This window comes from Bos grunniens, chromosome 5 (assembly GCF_055505025.1).
Source record: "Bos grunniens cultivar Pamir isolate PY7600 chromosome 5, Bosgru_T2T1.0, whole genome shotgun sequence".
Taxonomy (NCBI): domain Eukaryota; kingdom Metazoa; phylum Chordata; class Mammalia; order Artiodactyla; family Bovidae; genus Bos; species Bos grunniens.
The window spans coordinates 34216398-34236172 of NC_141169.1; the positions used below are offsets into that span (position 1 = coordinate 34216398).

The 19775-nt window shown below is 38.4% G+C and overlaps 1 pseudogene; it reads right to left on the reverse strand.

The window, feature by feature from the left end:
• Nucleotides 1–17458: 17458 nt before the first annotated feature.
• LOC147371754 (eukaryotic translation initiation factor 2 subunit 3-like) lies at nucleotides 17459–19170 on the reverse strand (annotated as a pseudogene).
• Nucleotides 19171–19775: the final 605 nt, after the last annotated feature.

Sequence of the window (19775 nt, forward strand, 5' to 3'; positions counted from 1 at the left end):
CAGAGGAAAACAATGGAACATTTTAACAAAGAAACTGAAGTTCAAAAAAGGATCAACTGCAAATTATAAACTGAAAAATACAATAACAGAAATTTAAAGAAAAATTCATTGATGTTCTTGGTAATAGAATGGAGATGATGAAGGATATAATCAGTGAACTTGAGCAAATAGCAATGGAATTCACCTAATCTGAGGGCTTCCCTGGTGGCTCACACAATAAAGAATCTGCTTGCAAATGCAGGAGACCCAGATTTAATCTCTGGGTTTGGAAGATCCCCTGAAGAAAGGAAGGGCTACCCACTCCAGTATTCTTGCCTGGAGAATTCCATGGACAGAGGAGTCTGGAGGGTTACAGTCCATGGGGTTGCAAACAGTCAGACAGAACTGAGCGACTAACACTTTCACTTTCATTTCACTTTCATCTAATCTGAACAAAAGAAAGGCAGGAAAGAGGCACTAGGGAAAGAAAGAAAGAAAGAAAGAGAGAGCGAGGAGGGAGGGGAAGAGACGAGAGTGAGAAAGAGAGAGAGAAGGAAATAAGAGAACTGGGCTGTGAACGTATGTGATGAAAACAAAAAGTCAACATTTGTACTATTGGAATTCTAGAAGAAAATGAGAAGAAATTGGCTTTTAAAAGTCAACTTAAAGAAATAATGACTAAATATTTTCCAAATTTGGTGAAAGATACAAAGCTACACTCTAAAGGATAAATTAAAAAAAAAATCCACAACAAATAATAGTCAAATTTCTAAAAAGTTAAGATGAGGAAAAAGTCTTGAAAGCATTTCAAGAGAAACAAAATGTTATCTACAGAGGAATACCAGTTCAAATCTTACAGGATTTCCTACCAAACCTATGGAGATCAGGAAGAAGCAGCACAGCAATTTTCAAGTGCTGAGAGAAAAAGAACTGTCAACTGCAAATTCTATATTCTTCAGAAATGAAGGGAGATAACAACACTCCCCCCAAAAAGGAAAACTGAACGAATTGTTCCAGACCTAGTCTTAAAAATTGATTAAAGAACATCCTTCAAACAGAAAGCAAATGATAAAAGAACAGATGTTAGAGCATCAGTAAAGAAGAAACAAATGAAAGACCAGAAATATGTATATATACAATAGACGCTTCTTTTCTTCATGAGTTTTGTCAATACCTTTTGTGAGAAACAAAAATTACAATACCATCTGATACTCAAGGTAATATCTTTTTTTAATGGTGAAGGTGAATTAAAAAAAGGTGAATGGTGAATCACAATTTGCTCAAGATGATTAAATGTTGATACCAGTTGAATGTGATAAATCATATATGTATTCTACAATATCCAGAGTAACCACTACAAAAACTATCCAAACAAACACATTCAAAAACACTGTAACTAAACCAAGATGAATTCCTCAAAAATGTTTAGCACACTGGATGCCAATAAAAGAGAAATAGAAGAATGAGAACCAGAAAGAACAGCAAGAAAAGAAATAATAAAGTGGCAGACTGAAGCAATAACATACCAGTAATTACTTTAAATGTAAATGATCTAAGTACACCAATCAAAAAAAGATTAGAAGAATGAATAAAAATTATGACTCAATTACATGCTGATTACAAGAAACTTGCTTCACGTTCAGTGACATAGGTTGAAAGCAAAAGGGTGAAAAAATATACACATGCAAAAAATTAATAATAATAGAAATATGACTATATCAATATCTAATAGATTTCAGAGGAAAGAAAAATAATAGAGACAAAGCAATGTCCCTTTGTCCCTATCATGTAAATAACAATAAAATAATCAATGCGGCCGAAAATACGATTCTAAGTGTGCACAAAACAAACAGCAGAGCCTTAAAATCAGTTCAATGCAGTTCAGTCACTCAGTCAGTCATGTCCGACTCTTTGCAACCCCATGGATTGTAGCACACCAGGCTTTCCTGTCCATCACCAACTCCTGGAGCTTACTCAAACTCATGTCCATTGAGTCGGTGATGCCTTCCATCCATCTCTTTCTCTGTGGCCCCCTTCTTCTCCTGCTTTCAATCTTTCCCAGCATCAAGGTCTTTTCCAATGAGTCAGTTCTTCACATCAGGTGGCCAAAGTATTGGAGTTTCAGCTTCAGCATCAGTCCTTCCAATGAATATTCAGGACTGATTTCCTTTAGGATTGACTGGCTTGATCTCCTTGCAGTCCAAGGGACTCTCAAGAGTCTTCTCCAACACCACAGAGCCTCAAAATACATGAAGTAAAAACTGATGGAGCTGAAGGAGAAATATGAATCCACAATTACAGTGGCAGACCTCCACATTCATCTCTCAGAGACTGATAGAACTACTAGACAGAAAATCAGTAAAGATAGACATCTGAATAACATAGTCGGCCAAAAGGTTCTAACTGGTACATATGAAACACGCTATCACCAGCCACAGAACACATAGACTTCATTCAAGCACTCACAGAACCCCAACCAAGATAAACCATATCACGGACCATAAAACAAACCTCAACAAATTTAAGAGGGTTGAAGTCATACCAAGTGTATTTTCTGACCTTAATGGAATCAACTAAAAGTCAGTAACAGAAAGATATGGAAATTAAACGCCCACTTCTATTTCCTCCTTGGATCAAAGAAAAAGTGTCTAAGAAAAATTTAAATACATAGAACTGACTAAAATTTTTAAAAACAACATATCAAAAGATGTGGGCTGCATCTAATGCAGTGCTGAGAGGAAAATTTGCAGCACTAAATTGTTTACATTAGAAATGAGGAAAGCTCTCAAGTCAATAAGTTAAATTCCTAAGTTAAGAAACAGGAGAAAAAAAGAACAAAATAAACCAGAAGGAATCAGAAGGAAGAAAAACAACAAAGGTAAGAGCATGTATCAGGGAAACAGAAAATGAGAAAACAACAGGGAAATTGATAAAAACTGATTCTTTGGAAAATTGAAAATTGATAAACTTCTACCAAGACTGACAAAATAAAAAGAGAAAATATATAAAGCATTGTGTTTTAGTTTGACAGAAATTTTCCTTTTCTAGTGGTTCATAAAATAATGGTGTATCTTACAATTTTAAAACATCTTAACTTTAATAAAATATATCTTTTGTAAAAAACATTGTTAACATTCTTTGATAAAAAGGACATAGGCTCCATTTTTTTTTTAGAGTTCCTATGCATGGTAGAACACAATGGTCTGATTACTGCCACCATGTACCACTCTAATTCTATGATGGTGGTGGTGGTGATGTGTGTGTGTGTGTGTGTGTGTGTGTGTCTGTGTGTGCTTTGGAGGTAGGATGCAGGGGGCCAGACCAGCCAAAGAAAGGTTACAGAAGGTAACCATATGAAACATGAACTCACTGCAATATGAATTTTTTCCAAATCAGACCTATTTTGATCTAACTCGTTAGTTAGTAGACCCATAAGAAGAAAATATTATAAAAGGGAAATTGAGGGCCCAGGAATGAAGGGGTAATAGTGAAAAGATCTCCACACTGCGCTTGGCCTTCCTGGTCTTTGTAATTCTCAATCCTGGATCACACAGTATATAGCTCCAACAACAAGATTCGTAGACCACAATCTTTACTCTTAGTTTGACATTAAGTGAAACTGTCACTAAGCTGGAGTATTTCCACCAGCCCTGGGGGTGCAGGGAGAAAGCCAGAACCCCAATTCTTTGCTGTTCATAGCTCAGCTTCCCTGGCACAGGATTGTGGCTAATTTAATCAGGGTTATTTGTGAATAAGCTACATGAGACTGATTCTTCTATGATCTTGTTCCTGGTACTGTCATCTCAAAGGAAAACTTGATTGCTCTCCATAAAGTGATGGGCATATTTTTTCTGTTATTGCCAGTTTTTCACCTTAAAACTTTGGAAAATCACCAAGTTTCACTCTGTGAGTAAAATATTGTCTAAACTTGGTCTACAGACCAAACCTCTGTCCTCAGATGAATAATCAGAATTTCTTTCAGCCTATACTAACTCAGCAACTTAAAGAGGATTAAAAATAGTTGCCATTTTGGATCTCTCTCTTTTCCTAAAGGTACAAATCTTGGCCAGGATGGGTTGCTGAATGGATATAGCTGCTGTTTAAATGACAGTAGTTTATGTCTTGCTATGCAAGAAAATGAAAAGAAGATAGACTATTTCATCAAATAATTATTTACTTATGAAAGATACTCATCACATAGATCATTTTCTATTTAATAATGTTATGAAATGAAGTATTATTTAGTAGAGCTTTGTGTAATTATTTTCACTACTTGTTTAGAATAAGAGTTAACTGAATTATATTGTATTATTTCCAACTCCAGCTCCAACTCTGCTGATGGGAGAGTAGAAAAATGAAGAAGTGAGGCTTCGAAGGTTTGAGTGGTAGATACCAGCCCTTGCCAGGGGATCCTGGGAAAGACCCCCCTGCAACAAAGCCCTTCATCTGGTGGACTGATTAAACCAAATGATCTGAACCAGAGACCCATTGAGTCTACGAAGGAGACTTGAACTAAAGGAAAACTTAGAGGAAAACTTACCAAGTAAAAGTCTCAAAATTGCTGAATTCCCGTGATACTTTGAAAATCTCCCTGAAAGACAGATTGCCCAAAAGTTTGGGCAGAATCTCACATTAAAGTAGAGGACCAGGACATAGCTTCCTGGCTTATGCAATTCTTCACATCCCAGCCCCATGTAGCTCTCTCTCATCAGTAACACACACACACACTGAGATGGAATGAATGTTTTTACCCCTTCCAAAGTCATACATTGATGCTCTATCTCCAAATCTGATGCTTATTTGGAGGTAAAACTGTTGGGAGGTAATTGAGTTTAGATGAGGTCCTGAGGGTGAGACTCTCATGATGGGATTGGTGCCCTTATACAAAGAAGAAGAGAGCCAAGTGTGTGCTCTCTCTCTCTTTCTGCCATGAAGAGGCAAAGCCACTTTCAAACCAGAAAGAGGGCTCTCACCAGATGCTAAATCTGCAGATACTTTGATATTGATTACTTGGGAGAATACATTTATAAGCAAATATTCATAATAATGAGAAGATAGGAGGACAAAAAAAATCACTTAAGCAAGACCCTCCTGAAATAAAAGGTGGCTTTTGGATTAGTTTTCCCTTTCAGATAAGCAGATGACACCACCCTTATGGCAGAAAGTGAAGAAGAAATAAAGAGAGCCTCTTGATGAAAGTGAAAGAGGAGAGTGAAAAGGTTGGCTTAAAACTCAACATTCAGAAAACGAAGATTATGGCATCCAGTCCCATCACTTTATGGCAAATAGTCGGGGAAATAATGGAAACAGTGAGAGACTTTATTTTGGAGGGCTCCAAAATCACTGCAGAAGGTGACTGCAGCTATGAAATTAAAAGACGCTTGCACCTTGGAAGAAAAGCTATGACCAACCTAGACAGCATATTAAAAAGCAGAGACATTACTTTGCGACAAGGTTTGTCTAGTCAAAGCTATGGTTTTTCCAGTAGTCATGTATGGATGTGAGAGTTGGACTATAAAGAAAGTTGAGCACCAAAGAATCGATGCTTTTGAACTGTGGTGTTGGAGAAGACTCTTGAGAGTCCCTTGGACTGCAAGGAGATCCAGTCAGTCCTAAAGGAAATCCGTCATGAATAGTCACTGGAAGGACTGATGCTGAAGCTGAAACTCCAATGCTCTGGCCACCTGATGCAAAGAACTGACTCACTGGAAAAGACCCTGATGCTGGGAAAGATTGAAGGCAGGAGGAGAAGGGGGCAACAGAGGATGAGATGGTTGGATGGCATCACCGACTTGATGGACATGAGTTTGAGTAGGTTCCGGGAGTTGGTGATGGACAGTGAAGCCTGGCATGCTGCAGTCCATGGGGTCTCAAAGAGTCAGACATGACTGAGTGACTGAACTGAACTGAACTTGGTGTTTAAAATCATTAACTTCACATAGCAAAAATCCTCCTGCTCCAAATAAGGCTCCAGCTTAGAAATTTGAGTGTTCTGTTTTTGCTTTCATGATCTTTCATCAAAAGATAACATTAGTATTTCTTGATTTTCATATATTAGTTAGGTCATTTGGAATTTTGGTATTTCATAACTTCCCCTTGATACTCAGTGTGGTGTCAGTGCCATGAAATTGGAAACATGCAATTAGAACAGCAGTGTGAAGAGTTGTCCTGTAACACAGAGGCGTTTTAAATTTAGCTTTTAGCAAATTAGATGACTAGGGAAAGTTAGATGAAAGGGGCTTAAAAAGGAAAAGCAGGTCAAAACCATTTTGCTGATTTTGTCTCCACGAATCTTTTACCTTGTATATTTTTAACTTTTCATAGCATATTCATATACACACATAATCTTCAAAAGAAGCTCATAACTTCCTGAACAACATACAATATTCCATAGGATTCATTTTCCAAACATCCTTTGACTCCTTGAAGGCATTTGGCAGAAATGTCATCTACCAACTCAACATTGTGTTGCTCAATCCCTAAGTGTCAGAATCAGAACAGCCATTGACTTTCCAGGGTAACAGTCAGCATTTCTCTAACCCTTTGGCAACGCATTTTGCCTACTTTGTCCCTTCAGAAGCCCCATAGCCTCCAGCTATCAACCATCCTTTGTTGTTGCTGTTTTAGCTGCTAAGTGGTGTCCACCTCTTTTGCAACCCCATGGACTCTAGCCTGCCAGGCTCCTCCATCCATAGGATTTCCCAGGCAAGAACACTGGAGTGGGTTGCCGTTTCCTTCTCCAGGGCATTTTCCTGACCCCAGGATTAAACCTGAGTCTCTTGCATTGGCAGGTGGGTTCTTTACTACTGAGCCACTGGGGAAGCCCTTCCTGCTATGCAAACCTGCTATTAGAACAGGGCTTGACACTGGTCTCTTACACCTATGGTTAAATTCAAGCCAATTGTTTCCCTCTTACTGGATTATTTAAAGCTTCTCTTAAACTGAGATTTAAAGCTATGATTTTTTTGTGTGTGGTTAACAAACATGTAAAATTTACCATCTTAGCAATTTTTCATCTTGCAAAATTAAAACAGTATCCATTGCACAACTTTTTCTCCCTCCTCACAGCCCCTGGCAACCACACTCTGAATTTGTCTACTTTAGACACCTCATGTAAGTGGAATCATGCAATATTTGTCTTTTGTGACTGGCTCAACTTAGTAATAATGTCCTTATAATACAGTTGAAGCATACTGTAGGATTTTTTTAAGCATGAATGAGTTAGAAATTGGGGGAAAAAATGCAAAATTGGAGCCATAATTAGAAAGCAGTAAATAGAAGCACATAATAAGAGGTGTTTTATGCTCAGCTTTATCAACCATACAATCTATATGGCTTAGATTGGGCAAATCTTTGGGATGAGAATAGTTGGAGAAGTGGTGTGCCTTAAAGCTAAAAATGGGTGGACTACTTACTTACTTGCTGTCCCCTCAATACCATAGAAGGGATAAAAACCAAATCCTTAGAAGCACTGCTGCTGCTGCTGCTAAGTCGCTTCAGTCGTGTCCAACTCTGTGCGACCCCACAGACGGCAGTCCATCAGGCTCCTCCATCCCTGGGATTCTCCAGGCAAGAACACTGGAGTAGGTTGCCGTTTCCTTCTCCAATGCACGAAAGTGAAAAGTGAAAGTGAAGTCGCTCAGTTGTGTCTGACTCGTAGCAACCCCATGACTTCAGCCTACCAGGCTCCTCTGTCCATGGGATTTTCCAGGCAAGAGTACTGGAGTGGGGTGCCCTTGCCTTCTCCTTAGAAGCACTAGTAAACCAAAAAGCTGATGTTAGCAGACCAGAATATGAGGTAATTTCTGTATCGTATAAAGCGGATGGACTAGACTTGGATGTTCGCAAAACCTAACAGGACATAGGAATCTGCTTTTGAGGTCACTGCCTGTAGCATTCACCCCAGTCTAAAGTCCTAAAAATACCTCTCTAGACAATAGATTTACTTGTAGGAAGTGCCCAGCATGAACCACTGGGCTAGAGAGAGAAGTGGTGTAATGTCCCAGGTCATTTCTGGCTTCTCTGAGGACATGCAGCCTCACACTTAAAGGTAAGCTTCTCTGGACTTCAGAAAAAGCCCACTCATCACATCAACCCACTTACTATAGAAGCAGACACCATTTGAGAAAACAGAAAGAAAAGCAATAAATGGGAGAAGTAAAAAAATCATCAGGGGAAGCAAAATTAATGCAAGAGAACACAAAGTAATTCTTGGGAGTTAAAATTCTGGTTGCTAACAACTCAGTAGAAGAACTGAATGCAGAAACAGAGAGGACTACAGGCATACTTAGCAACCTGGAAGCTTAGGCTAAGGGCTTTTTTAAGAATTCAAAAAATAAAAATGAAAACTATGAGAAATTAATAAACTTGGAGCTGTATCCAGATAAATATACATTCAAATATTTACCCAATAAAATGAGAGAACCGAGAGCATGGAAGGAAAAATAAAATCAAAGAAACAGTGGAAGAAATTTCTATATGCTAAAGAAATATGTTCAGATCAAAAGGGTTTAGCATGTTTTACACAAATATTAAGAAAACTCACATTCCGATGATTTTCATGAATTCCAAGGATAAAAAAAAATTCTATAAACTTTTAAAAAAGAGAAGGTGGAAGAAATTTTTTAAAAAGAGAAGGTAGAAGGGAAGGAATATCACAAAGGAGTTATAATGAATCTGGCACCAGACTTCTGATTAGCAAGTGAAGAAGTCAGAAAATCATGGAGAAATAACCAAAATATTCTGAGGGAAAAAGATTTGTAAATTTTTTCCAGCTGAATTGCCATTCAAGTCTGAAAGCAAAAGAAGATAATTTTGAACACGCAAGCAATTTAGAAATTTTGCCACCCACAGACCCCTCTGAAAAATATTACCCAAAATAAAAATGTAATTCAAGAAGAAGAATGACAGATATACAAAAAATGCAAGAATAGGAGAAATAGAAAAAGGAACCAGGAGAGCATGTAATCAAGACAAATAATTTCTTATATTGCAGGTGTAATATGTATTACAATTGCTGAGCAAAGATTCCTAAAATAGAAAATGCGATTTTAAAATAATCTGGAACAATAGAAGAAAAAGGAGGAGGAGGAGAAGAAAAAGAGGGAGAAATAGAAGGAGGATGGTGAGGGGGAGTGGAGGGTAGGTAAGAAGAGGGGGATGGGGAGGGAGAGAAGGAGAAAAGGAATAGCAGCAGAAAGGGAATAAAGGACAGAAGTGAGGACATGGGAAGTGAGAAAAATGATGCCAATGGTCTTGTCTTGTACAGTTTTAATGGAAGGCTGGAGGGGGAGTACAGGTGAGTGGGGAGCACTTTCCCCACACCTGTCACTGAAGATTCCATTAAGCTCCCGATTCAGTTAGCAGAAACCACAGTTTATCAGAACTCCAGGAACCCTGTAGGACAAGAGCAGATAATGCACACATGTGTGACTTGTTCCCGACCACTTGCTTGTCTTTTAAAGAAGTTGTCCATGCAGTTTATCATCCAAATCTGTACACACATGAGAGTGAATGGGGCTATTAACTGGATGAATGCAGGGACAATATGCCTAAACCAGGATTCTCTTGGAAAATGGGGCTAAATGATCATCTGTAATGATCATAACGTAGCCATCTGTCAGTCACACTGACTATGCTGGAGAGAGCCCTGTCATGTTGGAGAAAACAGCTGGATCCTTGCTTGGCCACAAGTCATCGATGGAGTTTCATCATCATTGTTGAAGAACTTACATTCTGATGAATTTATGTAATTTCATGTAAGAGGTGATTTGCAAACATCAAGATCTGTTAGTTCTTGAATTGGGCTCTGTTAATGACTGTTCTTGTCGAGAACCTCCTCCTCTGCCATTCTTTTTATTCCCAAAGTGGTTAAATCTAACAAAGAAGGTGCCAAACATGAGGTCTACTGCAACCCTGTTTAAAATGATCATTTCCCCACCTTAAAGAAACTGAGACAGGGGTTGTAAAATGCTCCTTTGAAGTGACTTAAAAGATAAAATTGCTATCTCAGAGGCTGAAAGCGGGGCACCCAGTGTCCATTTGGGTTGGTCACAGCTGAGGAAAACATAAGGAAGGATGTGTAGATGAAAAGACCATGCAACAACTGCATTAACCTCAACTGTGCCTGAAATGCAGGAAAACAAATCAGCTAGTTGCTGTAAGGGCTCAAGTGAGCCAGACTCAGGGGTCCCCACTCACAATCGCTCTCTCTGTCTCCCACAAATCTGAAGGACATCTTCACAGGCAAAGTTTGCCCTGATATGATGTGGGCCCTTCAGTTTCTGCTACATTCTCTCAGGCTCAAAAGTGTTTATTCACTGTCACTGTACTTCTATTTTCTTGATGTTTTCAGAGTCCTTTAAAAAAAAATAGGTTATAATTAAAATTGTCCAATATATAAATATGTCTATGATGAATAGGTATGTAGTTTCCTTTCAATTTATCTTGGGTTTCTCTTGAAAGTCAGTATCCAGTCTTGTTAAGCAGTCATGCAAGTGGGTGTGAAACAAGGTGTTAAACAAATGCAAAACTGAGCACCTAAAGCAACTGAGTTATCTTTATTCATAAAATGTGGTTTAATCACATTAAATTAGACCAAAAGTTCAGCATCATTTTATTCTCCCTACAATGTATTAGCTAGAGGCTTAGAAACTTTGTCCTGGCAACCCTGAAGTCACCGTCTTAATGTGTTTCACTTGAGAGCAAGATTTAGTATAAAATAATTGCAACGGCATCGGTGGAGCTTGAGGACATTACACTAAATGAAATAAGTTGGTCAGAGAAAGACAAATACTGTATAATGTCACTTACATGTGGGATCTGAAAAAGCTGAACTCAAAGATAGAAGAGACTGGCAATTGCTGATGCTGTGGGTGGGAGACGGGGCAAAATGAGTAAAGGTGGTCAAAGGGTTCAAACTTCCAGTTATAAGATAAGTCCTGGAGATATGGTATATAGCATGGTGACTACAGTTAAAAATATTGCATTATGTATCTGGAAGTTGCAAAGAGAATGAATCTTAAATGTTCTCATTACAAGAAAAGAAATTGTAACTATGTGAGGTGATGGATAAGTTCATTAAGGTGATCACTTTGTAATGCATACGTATATCAAATCATTATGTTGTACACAAACTAATACAATGTTAGGCTTTGATTATATCTACAGATATTATTTATAGCTGTAAAAAAGTAGGATCCTATCCAAAATGGTTTAATTCCTGAAGGTTTAAAAAAAAAAACCCTACTGTGAAAGATGGACCCCAGAGTATGCCTGAAGTAGGTCTTCTTTTAAGCCAGTAAATAAATAAAAGTGAACATTCAGACAATGCTTACTATGTGTCTGGACTATTTTAAATGCTTTACAAATATTAATTCATTTTAGTGAAATCCAAAAGGCTTTACTGAAGAAAAACAATAAAATGTTTCTAATAACACAAAAACTTTAAGTCATTAAAGAGAGAGAAAAAGGGAGGAAAAGAGCAAGAAAGAGTTGGAGGGAGAGCTGAAAACCAAGAAACAGAAATGGGAAAACAAGGAAAGGAGAGACAGAAAGTGAAAATTTTTTTCAATAGGGAAGTTAATTTATGAAGGAAGTTCATGATGAGAGAGAAACAGTCTGAAAAGTTACTCATCAAAAACTGCCCCCTTTCAGCATCACTATTTTGGGAATGCCTTTTATCAGAGCATGACACTCATAACAAAAAAAATTCCCTGGGGTACAGTGGTTATGACTTTGCACTTTCAATACAAAGGCTGCAGGTTCAATCCCTGGTCAGGGAAGTAAAATCTCACAAGCCATGCAGCACAGCCAAAAAATATAAATAAAGTTAAAAAAAGAGTAAGAATTAAATTTAAAAATTTTTAAAAAGAGAAACAAAATAAAGGTTTGTTGCTACTCTGGCCTGAAGAAGCCTCAGGCTTCCTTACTCCATCGTCTGTTTATTCCCGTGATGAGCAATGCCAGGCCAATAACAGTAACAATTAACATAAATTGAGCATCATGCATATCTCTGGCCCTTGTGTCAGGTTCTGCAATGGGCTTGCTTATCTCTGTTCCCTCACAAATGTTGCTGATGCCATAGGGCTACAGATACACTTTGTGCAGTCAGAAAATAGGGGCTGAATGTCCCTGATTCCTTGGAGTTCAACTAGTCACAGAGCTTAGGCCAACAAATATATTTGCATGAGATTTGGACGATTCAAATTCTAGGGTATCTAGAAAGCGAAAAGTTCTGCTCTGTTAGTTCTGGAAAACAGTGTCATGGGGTATTTCTTTGTCAGATAGAGAAGATGCTGGTCTTTTAAGACCATCTCTGGCTTTATGAGTACTGAGAGCAAGGGGATCCATTTACCTGCCCATGTCATGGAAGAGAGCAGGGGTGGGAGTCATCCTAGAACCAGTAGTTGTGATGGCAGCTTTTTCTTTTCTGAGCTTCCTGCTTGTAATCAACGTAGAAGCTCGCTTAGAGATCAGGTCTTCAAGACCATTTAAGGAGTCATTCCTAGAAGCTCAGCTTAAGCCTTCAAAGTTTTAAAAAGCATCTAATTTCCTACACTGAATGTCTTCCTGCTTAAACTGGCTTGAATAGATTCAGTTGACTCTACTGAATTTTTACTGGGGGTACCTCAATTGACAGGGACTGGTTCTCTGATTTGGTGGATGGAAGGTAGTGAAGATCCAACTGCCATTAAGGAATGGAATACTTGTCATTCACAACATGCAATGTCAAAAAGCTACTTAAACCATCGTTAAAGCTGTATGCAGTAAGTGTCTGTTAGCACTTTTGGCAGATAGGGGCTACTTCCACAGCACAGTGTGAAAGGCACAAGAAATGCAAGAGAGGTACTGAGGGTTGGATGCTTCTAATATACTTTGAAGCTTAAAGAAAGGAAATCCAATGCTCGATGTTGTAAGTTTTTACATCAAGGCATGATCAGAGAAACAGGCAGTTTCTCAGATTATCACAAGAGAATTTCTTTATCTCAAGAAAAATAAGTCAAAACTCAAATGTGGAGTGTCATGTTGTTTGGAAAACTGTCTTACAACTTCATGTGAAAGCAGAGCATAGACGGAGAAAGAGTGGAACCATGAAAATTAAAATGGTGAATGAGATGATTCTGAATCTCCCCAACTCTACTGATCATTCTTTGACAATAAAATCATCTTCTCATTCTCTGTCTGAAATAGCTCTTGCTCAAAGTCTCCTCATGTTCCATCTATACCACCTCTTGTTGCTTTCAGATGTTTAACTACATTCCAACATGCCCCAGGAGACCAATTAGAGTGTCAAACCCAGGAAGGAAATGCTGACATGGCCCCCAAATTACAAAAATTTGCTAATTAATTTTATCTATTGCTTCATACCCTGGAGAAGGGAAAGGTTACCCATTCCAGCATTCTGGCCTGGAGAATTCCATGGATTATATAGTCCATGGGGTCACAAAGAGTCACGACTGAGAGACTTTCACTTTCATTGCTTCATAACATAGCAACCAAAAACTTAGTGGCTTAAAGCAACAAAATATTTACCTAGCTCATGAGTCTGTAGTTACCAATTTAGACTGAGAACAACTGGGTGGTCATTCTAGTATGGACCAGGATCATCTGTTTATGCCTGGGTTCACTTACATGTCTCAGACCTTAGCTGGAATGACTGGGATGACAGCGAAATACTCATTCTCCAGTAGGATACTTTGAGTCAGTTCATGTGGTGGTAGAAATAAAACTTAAAATAATTCCTTTTAATTAAAGGATAAATAGATAAATCCATAAACATAATGGAAAATATTAGCTGGAATCTCTAAGTAATTGATTAAAAATCAGAAAGGACATAGAGATTTGAACAAACAGAGATTAACAAAATTTTCCTTATATATACATACATATATATACAGGTATATATGACCCAGGGGTTGAACCCAGGTCTCCCTCATTGCAGGTAGATTCTTTACCAACTGAGCCATCAAGGCCTCAAAAACTTTTCAAATATAAAAATCATACAAAGTATGATTCATATGTTATGTTCATAACACAGTGGAATTAAGCTCAAAATTAACCACAAAAGATAAGTTAAAAATCTCCAGATGCTTAGAAATTAAATATGGATCAAGAATGTATCACAATAGAAACTGGAAAATATTTTAAACTAAAGGCTAGTAAAGATATTGGATATCAAGACACGTGGGAGGCTGCTACTGCTGCTCTTTAAGGAAATTTATTGTGTTAAATGCACATATTCAAATAGGCAAAAGGTTTAAATTAAAAGTATCCATAAAGAGAAGTTAAGAATATAGCAAATTATAGGAAATAGAAAAAAGAAATAATAAAGAGAAAAAAATTAATAAAGTAACAATGCTCTACAACTGGTATACTATAGAAATATTCAATAAATCCAAAGGAGGTTCTTTGAAGACTAATGAAAAGAATAAAGTCTTAAGAAGCCTGGTCAAGAAAAAGGAGAAAAAAACACAAATTACAATATCAGGAATGGAAAAGAGACCACATTATGGATATTACTGATAATTAAAATCACAAAAAGACATTATATATAATTTATGTCAATATACAATTTCCCCCAAATGACACTGAAAGTAAAAAATATTTTATTTATTGAAGATATTAAATCTACATTTTAAAAACATTCCACAAGAGAATTGTGGATCCAGCTGGATTCACGCATGAATTCATCCAAACATTTTAGAAAACAAAAATAATTAATCTTAAAATTTTTTTCCAGAAAAGAGAAAAGAAGAGAATATTTACTGGCATGTTGTGAGGAATGATGCTAAAGCTGAAACTCCAGTACTTTGGCCACCTCATGCAAAGAATTGACTCATTGGAAAAGACTCTGATGATGTGAGGGATTGGGGGCAGGAGGAGAAGGGAACGACAGAGGATGAGATGGCTGGATGGCATCACTGACTCAATGGATGTGAGTCTGAGTGAACCCCGGGAGATGGTGATGGACAGGGAGGCCTGGCGTGCTGCGATTCATGGGGTCGCAGAGAGTCGGACATGACTGAGCAACTGAGCTGAACTGAACTGAACTGTATGAGGATATTAATCCTGGGAAAAGACACCAAAAGAAAAGAAAATTATGGATCAGTCTTTCTCAGTAGATGCAAAAACTTTAAGCAAAATATTAGCAAATGAGATTCTGAAGTGTAAAGAAAAGGACAAGTTGAGTTTGTTTCCAGAGTTTGAAACTGGTTTACCATTTCAAATGCAATCAGTATATAATATGTCACCCACATTATCAGAATAAAGGAGAAAAAGCATGTGTTCAACTTGAAAGATGCAAGGCACTTAATAAAATGTAATGCTCTTTTATGATAAACTTTTAGCAGATTAGGACTGAAAAAGAAAATTTGTTTTCTTGTAGAGTATTTAAAATTAAAATGTATATCACATATTTAATAGTAATTTTCAGGTGGGAGAATATATTTGAAATACATGTATATGACAAAGGGTTCATATCCAGAATCTACAAAGAACTACATATCTACAAGAAACAGGTAGGCAACACAATTTTTCTAAATGGTGTTTCACAAAAGGGAATCTCCGAATGTGAAACACGCTCAAGTTCAGATACCAAGAAATGCAAATTAAATCCACGATATGTTACCGGTAGACATCCACCAGACGGAAAGGGTAAAAAAGAAGGAAGAAGATGAGGAGGAGTGCTCGGATGGGTGATAGGAGAGGGAAGAGAAACAGAAGGAGGAGGAGGCAGAGAAAGAGAAGAGAGGGGGCGGGGGAAAGGAAGAGAAAGAAGAAGGAAGAGGGGATAGAAGCAGGAGAAGGAGCGGGGAAGACAGAGAAGACTGTCTTCTTCTGACAGAGGAAAGGAAGAAGTAGGAGAAGAAAGGCAAATGTTAATAAGGATACACTCAGCATCTGGGGCTCTATTGATGCAGCACCTGGACATAAAGGTACCAGTGCTTTGCAAAGTGTTTGGCAGCATCTTCTATAGCCGAATATACGTATACTGCGTGTGCATGCTAAGTTACTTCAGCCCTTTCAAACTCTGTGTGACCCAATGGACTGCAGCCTGTCAGGCTCCTCTGCCCATGGGACTCTCCAGGCAAGAGTATTGGAGTGGGTTGCCATGCCCTCCTCCAGGGGATCTTTGCAATCCAGGGATTGAACCCACATCTCTTAGGTGTCCTGCATTGGCAGGCAGGTTCTTTATCATAGTGCCACCTAGGAAGCCCATATGTATACTACATGATCCAGTAATTTCGCTCATAGACCCATAGATTCTGTGTTGGGAATAGACCCAACATAGACGTGTACATTTATTTATCAAAAGACATATAAGAATGTATTCATTTACAGCACTCCTCATAAAAGTTCCCCTACTGAAAACATCACAACATCCATCAACAGTAGAGTGGATAAAAAAATCATAGTATATTTATAATAGAGGAACAAAGCAACAAGAATACACAAAATATAACTACACACAAAATCACTGATGAATCTCACAAATATAATACTAAGCATAAGAAGACAGACACTAAAGAATAGAATAGGCAAAACTAATCTATGGTGATAGAAGCTAGTAGAATGGGTACTCTGAGAGGGGTAGATGGGAACTTCAGGGAGGCTTCTGGGGTCCTGGGAGTGCCTGTTTTTCCAGCTGGCTGCTGGTTTCAGTTTATGTAACTCTAAATTTGCTCATGTCTATATTTATGTTACTCACAAGTAAAATTTGAAATTAAATCTGTTCCTTGCAAAGACATGTAAAAATTATTCATTTTTGATTTATTCATGAGCTTTAATTCCTTTCTTAGCATTATTATCTTTAGTTATCATGCCTTGTTATCATTTGACAAATTTATCTTTTTGAATAAGGTGTTTATGAAATGTTATGCCTAAAATATTTCTCAGATTTGCATTTTGTGGTTAATAGGTTTGAAATGATTAATACTTTCAAATAATCCTGTTCTGTAAACTTTATCCACCTGAGAAAATCTCTGCAGGCACTAATGTATACAGGAAGCTCAGAGGAAATGCTAAATTGAAACCATTCTTAATTCAAATCTTAATTCAATAGTTTTATATTGAAGTGAGCAAAATTTAGAAGCCCAGATATTTTCTCAGATAGCATCTTTTTTTTTTAAGAAGAAAGATTTTATTTTGAACAGGTTCATTGGAATGTATGCTACAGCAAAGTCTCGTTGTAGCAAGCAGTTTACTTTCAAACCTGCACTGTATAAATTGGACATTGTTTAGAAATGATTAATTTCTGGTAAAATGTAGATTCAATCCAACATTATGCCAACTTTTACATTTATTGTAGACCCTGTCTCAGTACTAAAGGTTAAATTTTCATCACTCAAAAATGAGAATAACCTTACAGCTACTACTAAGGTAATGAACTGTGAAATTAATTCCCTACTATTGCTTTGAAAATATACCCCTAGGGTGTTAAGAGAAATTCTGACTTCATCCATATCTGTTATTTAATTCTTCAGTCATCATCTATCGTTGGCTTGATTGCCACGCCTCTTCTTATTTGACCCCAAGCAGTGTTTCTCAACTCTTTGACTAAGGCCGATGTTTTTTTCTTCTACTTCCAAGCACACAGAATTGGTCAAAACAATTTTGCCCAAATCAGCCTTGACTGCACTAATTCCTCCTCCTGTCGACAGGGATCCTGTGTTCACCATAAGCACTTCATTCTTTGATGGCTTTGGCACTTTTGCTGCTTTCTTGTCTCCTTCAGTGCGTCCACCTAGGAGCCATCTAAATAGGAAATAGGAAATTTCCAATTCTGTGAAGCTCTCAGGTAAAGTTTCAATCACACCAAGTAACTGCCACACCATTCTGTCAGCCTGGCACAAGGTAGGGTCAATTTTTGTTCAAATTCCAATAAGACCTCCTAGAGCAGCATATTAGGGTTTCCCAGGTAGCACTAGCAGTAAAGAACCTGCCTGCCAATACAGGAAATATAAGAGATATGGGTTCAATCCCTGGGTCGAGAAGATCCCCTGGTGGAGGGCATGGCAACCCACTCCAGTATTCTTTCTTGGAAAATCCCATGGAGAGAGGAGTCTGCTGGGCTACAGTCACAGGGTTGCAACGAGTCAGGCACAACGGAAGCGGCTCAGCACACACACAGAGCAGCATACTGAAGATCGTTATGCTCTGCGAAAAGTGATGAAAACATGAATTTTCCTTCAGTATCTTTGGAAACAACACTGGGTCTGACTTCCATCTCCTGACCCACATTTAATACTCCTTTTAGAACACTACCACCAGCTACATTCTCCTTAAGGTCATCAACTTCACATCCAGATTTGTTGACATCAAAGGATCTAATAACAGTAAGTTGGGGTTCTTAAGTGAAGTCTCTTGGGGGCACTGGAAATTTCTTTACTATGTATTCGCAGACAACTTCAATATTGTATTTTAGCTGAGCAGAAATTGGAATAATAGGAGCTCTTTCTATGCTATTGTACCTTGTACAAATGCAAGGATCTGTTCATACCATTCTTTAGTCTGGCTTTTTTTTTTTTTTAAATCAATTTTACTTTGTAGAATCAAAATATGCTTCAGTTTCATAATTTCCATAGCAGTCAAGTGTTCAGAAGTCTGAGGCTGAAAACAAGACTCATTCAGTTCAGTTCAGTCACTCAGTTGTGTCCGACTCTTTTCGACCTCATGGACTGCAGCATGCCCTATCCATTACCAACTCCCGGAGCTTGCTCAAACGCATGTCCATCTAGTTGGTGATGCCATCCAACCAGCTCATCCTCTGTTGCCACCTTCTCCTGTCTTCAGTCTTTCCCAGCATCATGGTCTTTTCCAATGAGTCAATTCTTCTCATCAGGTGGCCAAAGTGTTGGAGTAAACTGATCATATGAACCAGAGCCTTGTCTAACTCAATGAAACTATGAGCCATGCCATGTAGAGCCAAGACAAACGAGTCATGGTGGAGAGTTTTGTCAAAATATGGTTCACTGGAGAAGGGAATGTCAAACCACTTCAGTATTCTTGCATTGAGATGACCATGAACAGTATAAAAAGGCAAGACTCATTACCAGCTATCAACAGAGAAGCGGCATCCGTCACTGAGGCATTGTTCAGCATAGGGTCATCGCAATATCGTAATACTCCAGGGCAGTCAACAAAGGCAACATGCATGTGTGCATCCTCAGTCATGTCAGACACTGTGCGACCTCACAGACTGCAGCCCAACAGGCCCCTCTGTCCATGGGATGTCCCAGGCAAGAATACTACAGTGGGTTGCCATGTCCTACTCCAGGGAATCTTCCCAACCCAGGGATCAAACTTTCATCTCCTGCTCTCCTGCATTGGTAGACAGATTCTTTACCACTGTGCCACCTGGGAAGCCCTAACAAAAGAAATATGCTGAAGGACAATATAGGTCATCAAGTTTATAAATCTTAGCATGCTGCTGCTACTGCTGCTAAGTCGCTTCAGTCATGCCCGACTCTGTGCGACCCCACAGACAGCCACGCACTAGGCTCCCCCGTCCCTGGGATTCTCCAGGCAAGAACACTGGAGTGGGTTGCCATTTCCTTCTCCAATGCATGAAAATGAAAAGTGAAAGTGAAGTTGCTCAGTCGTGTCCGACTCTTAGTGACCCCATGGACTGCAGCCTACCAGGCTCCTCTGTCCATGGGATTTTCCAGGCAAGAGTACTGGAGTGGGGTGCCATTGCCCTCTCCAAATCTTAGCATAGTCAAGTTTTATTGCAATATTTCTTTCCAGTTAATTTTTGAACAGGACAGTGTGAATTACAGAAATAGCTTTACATCCAT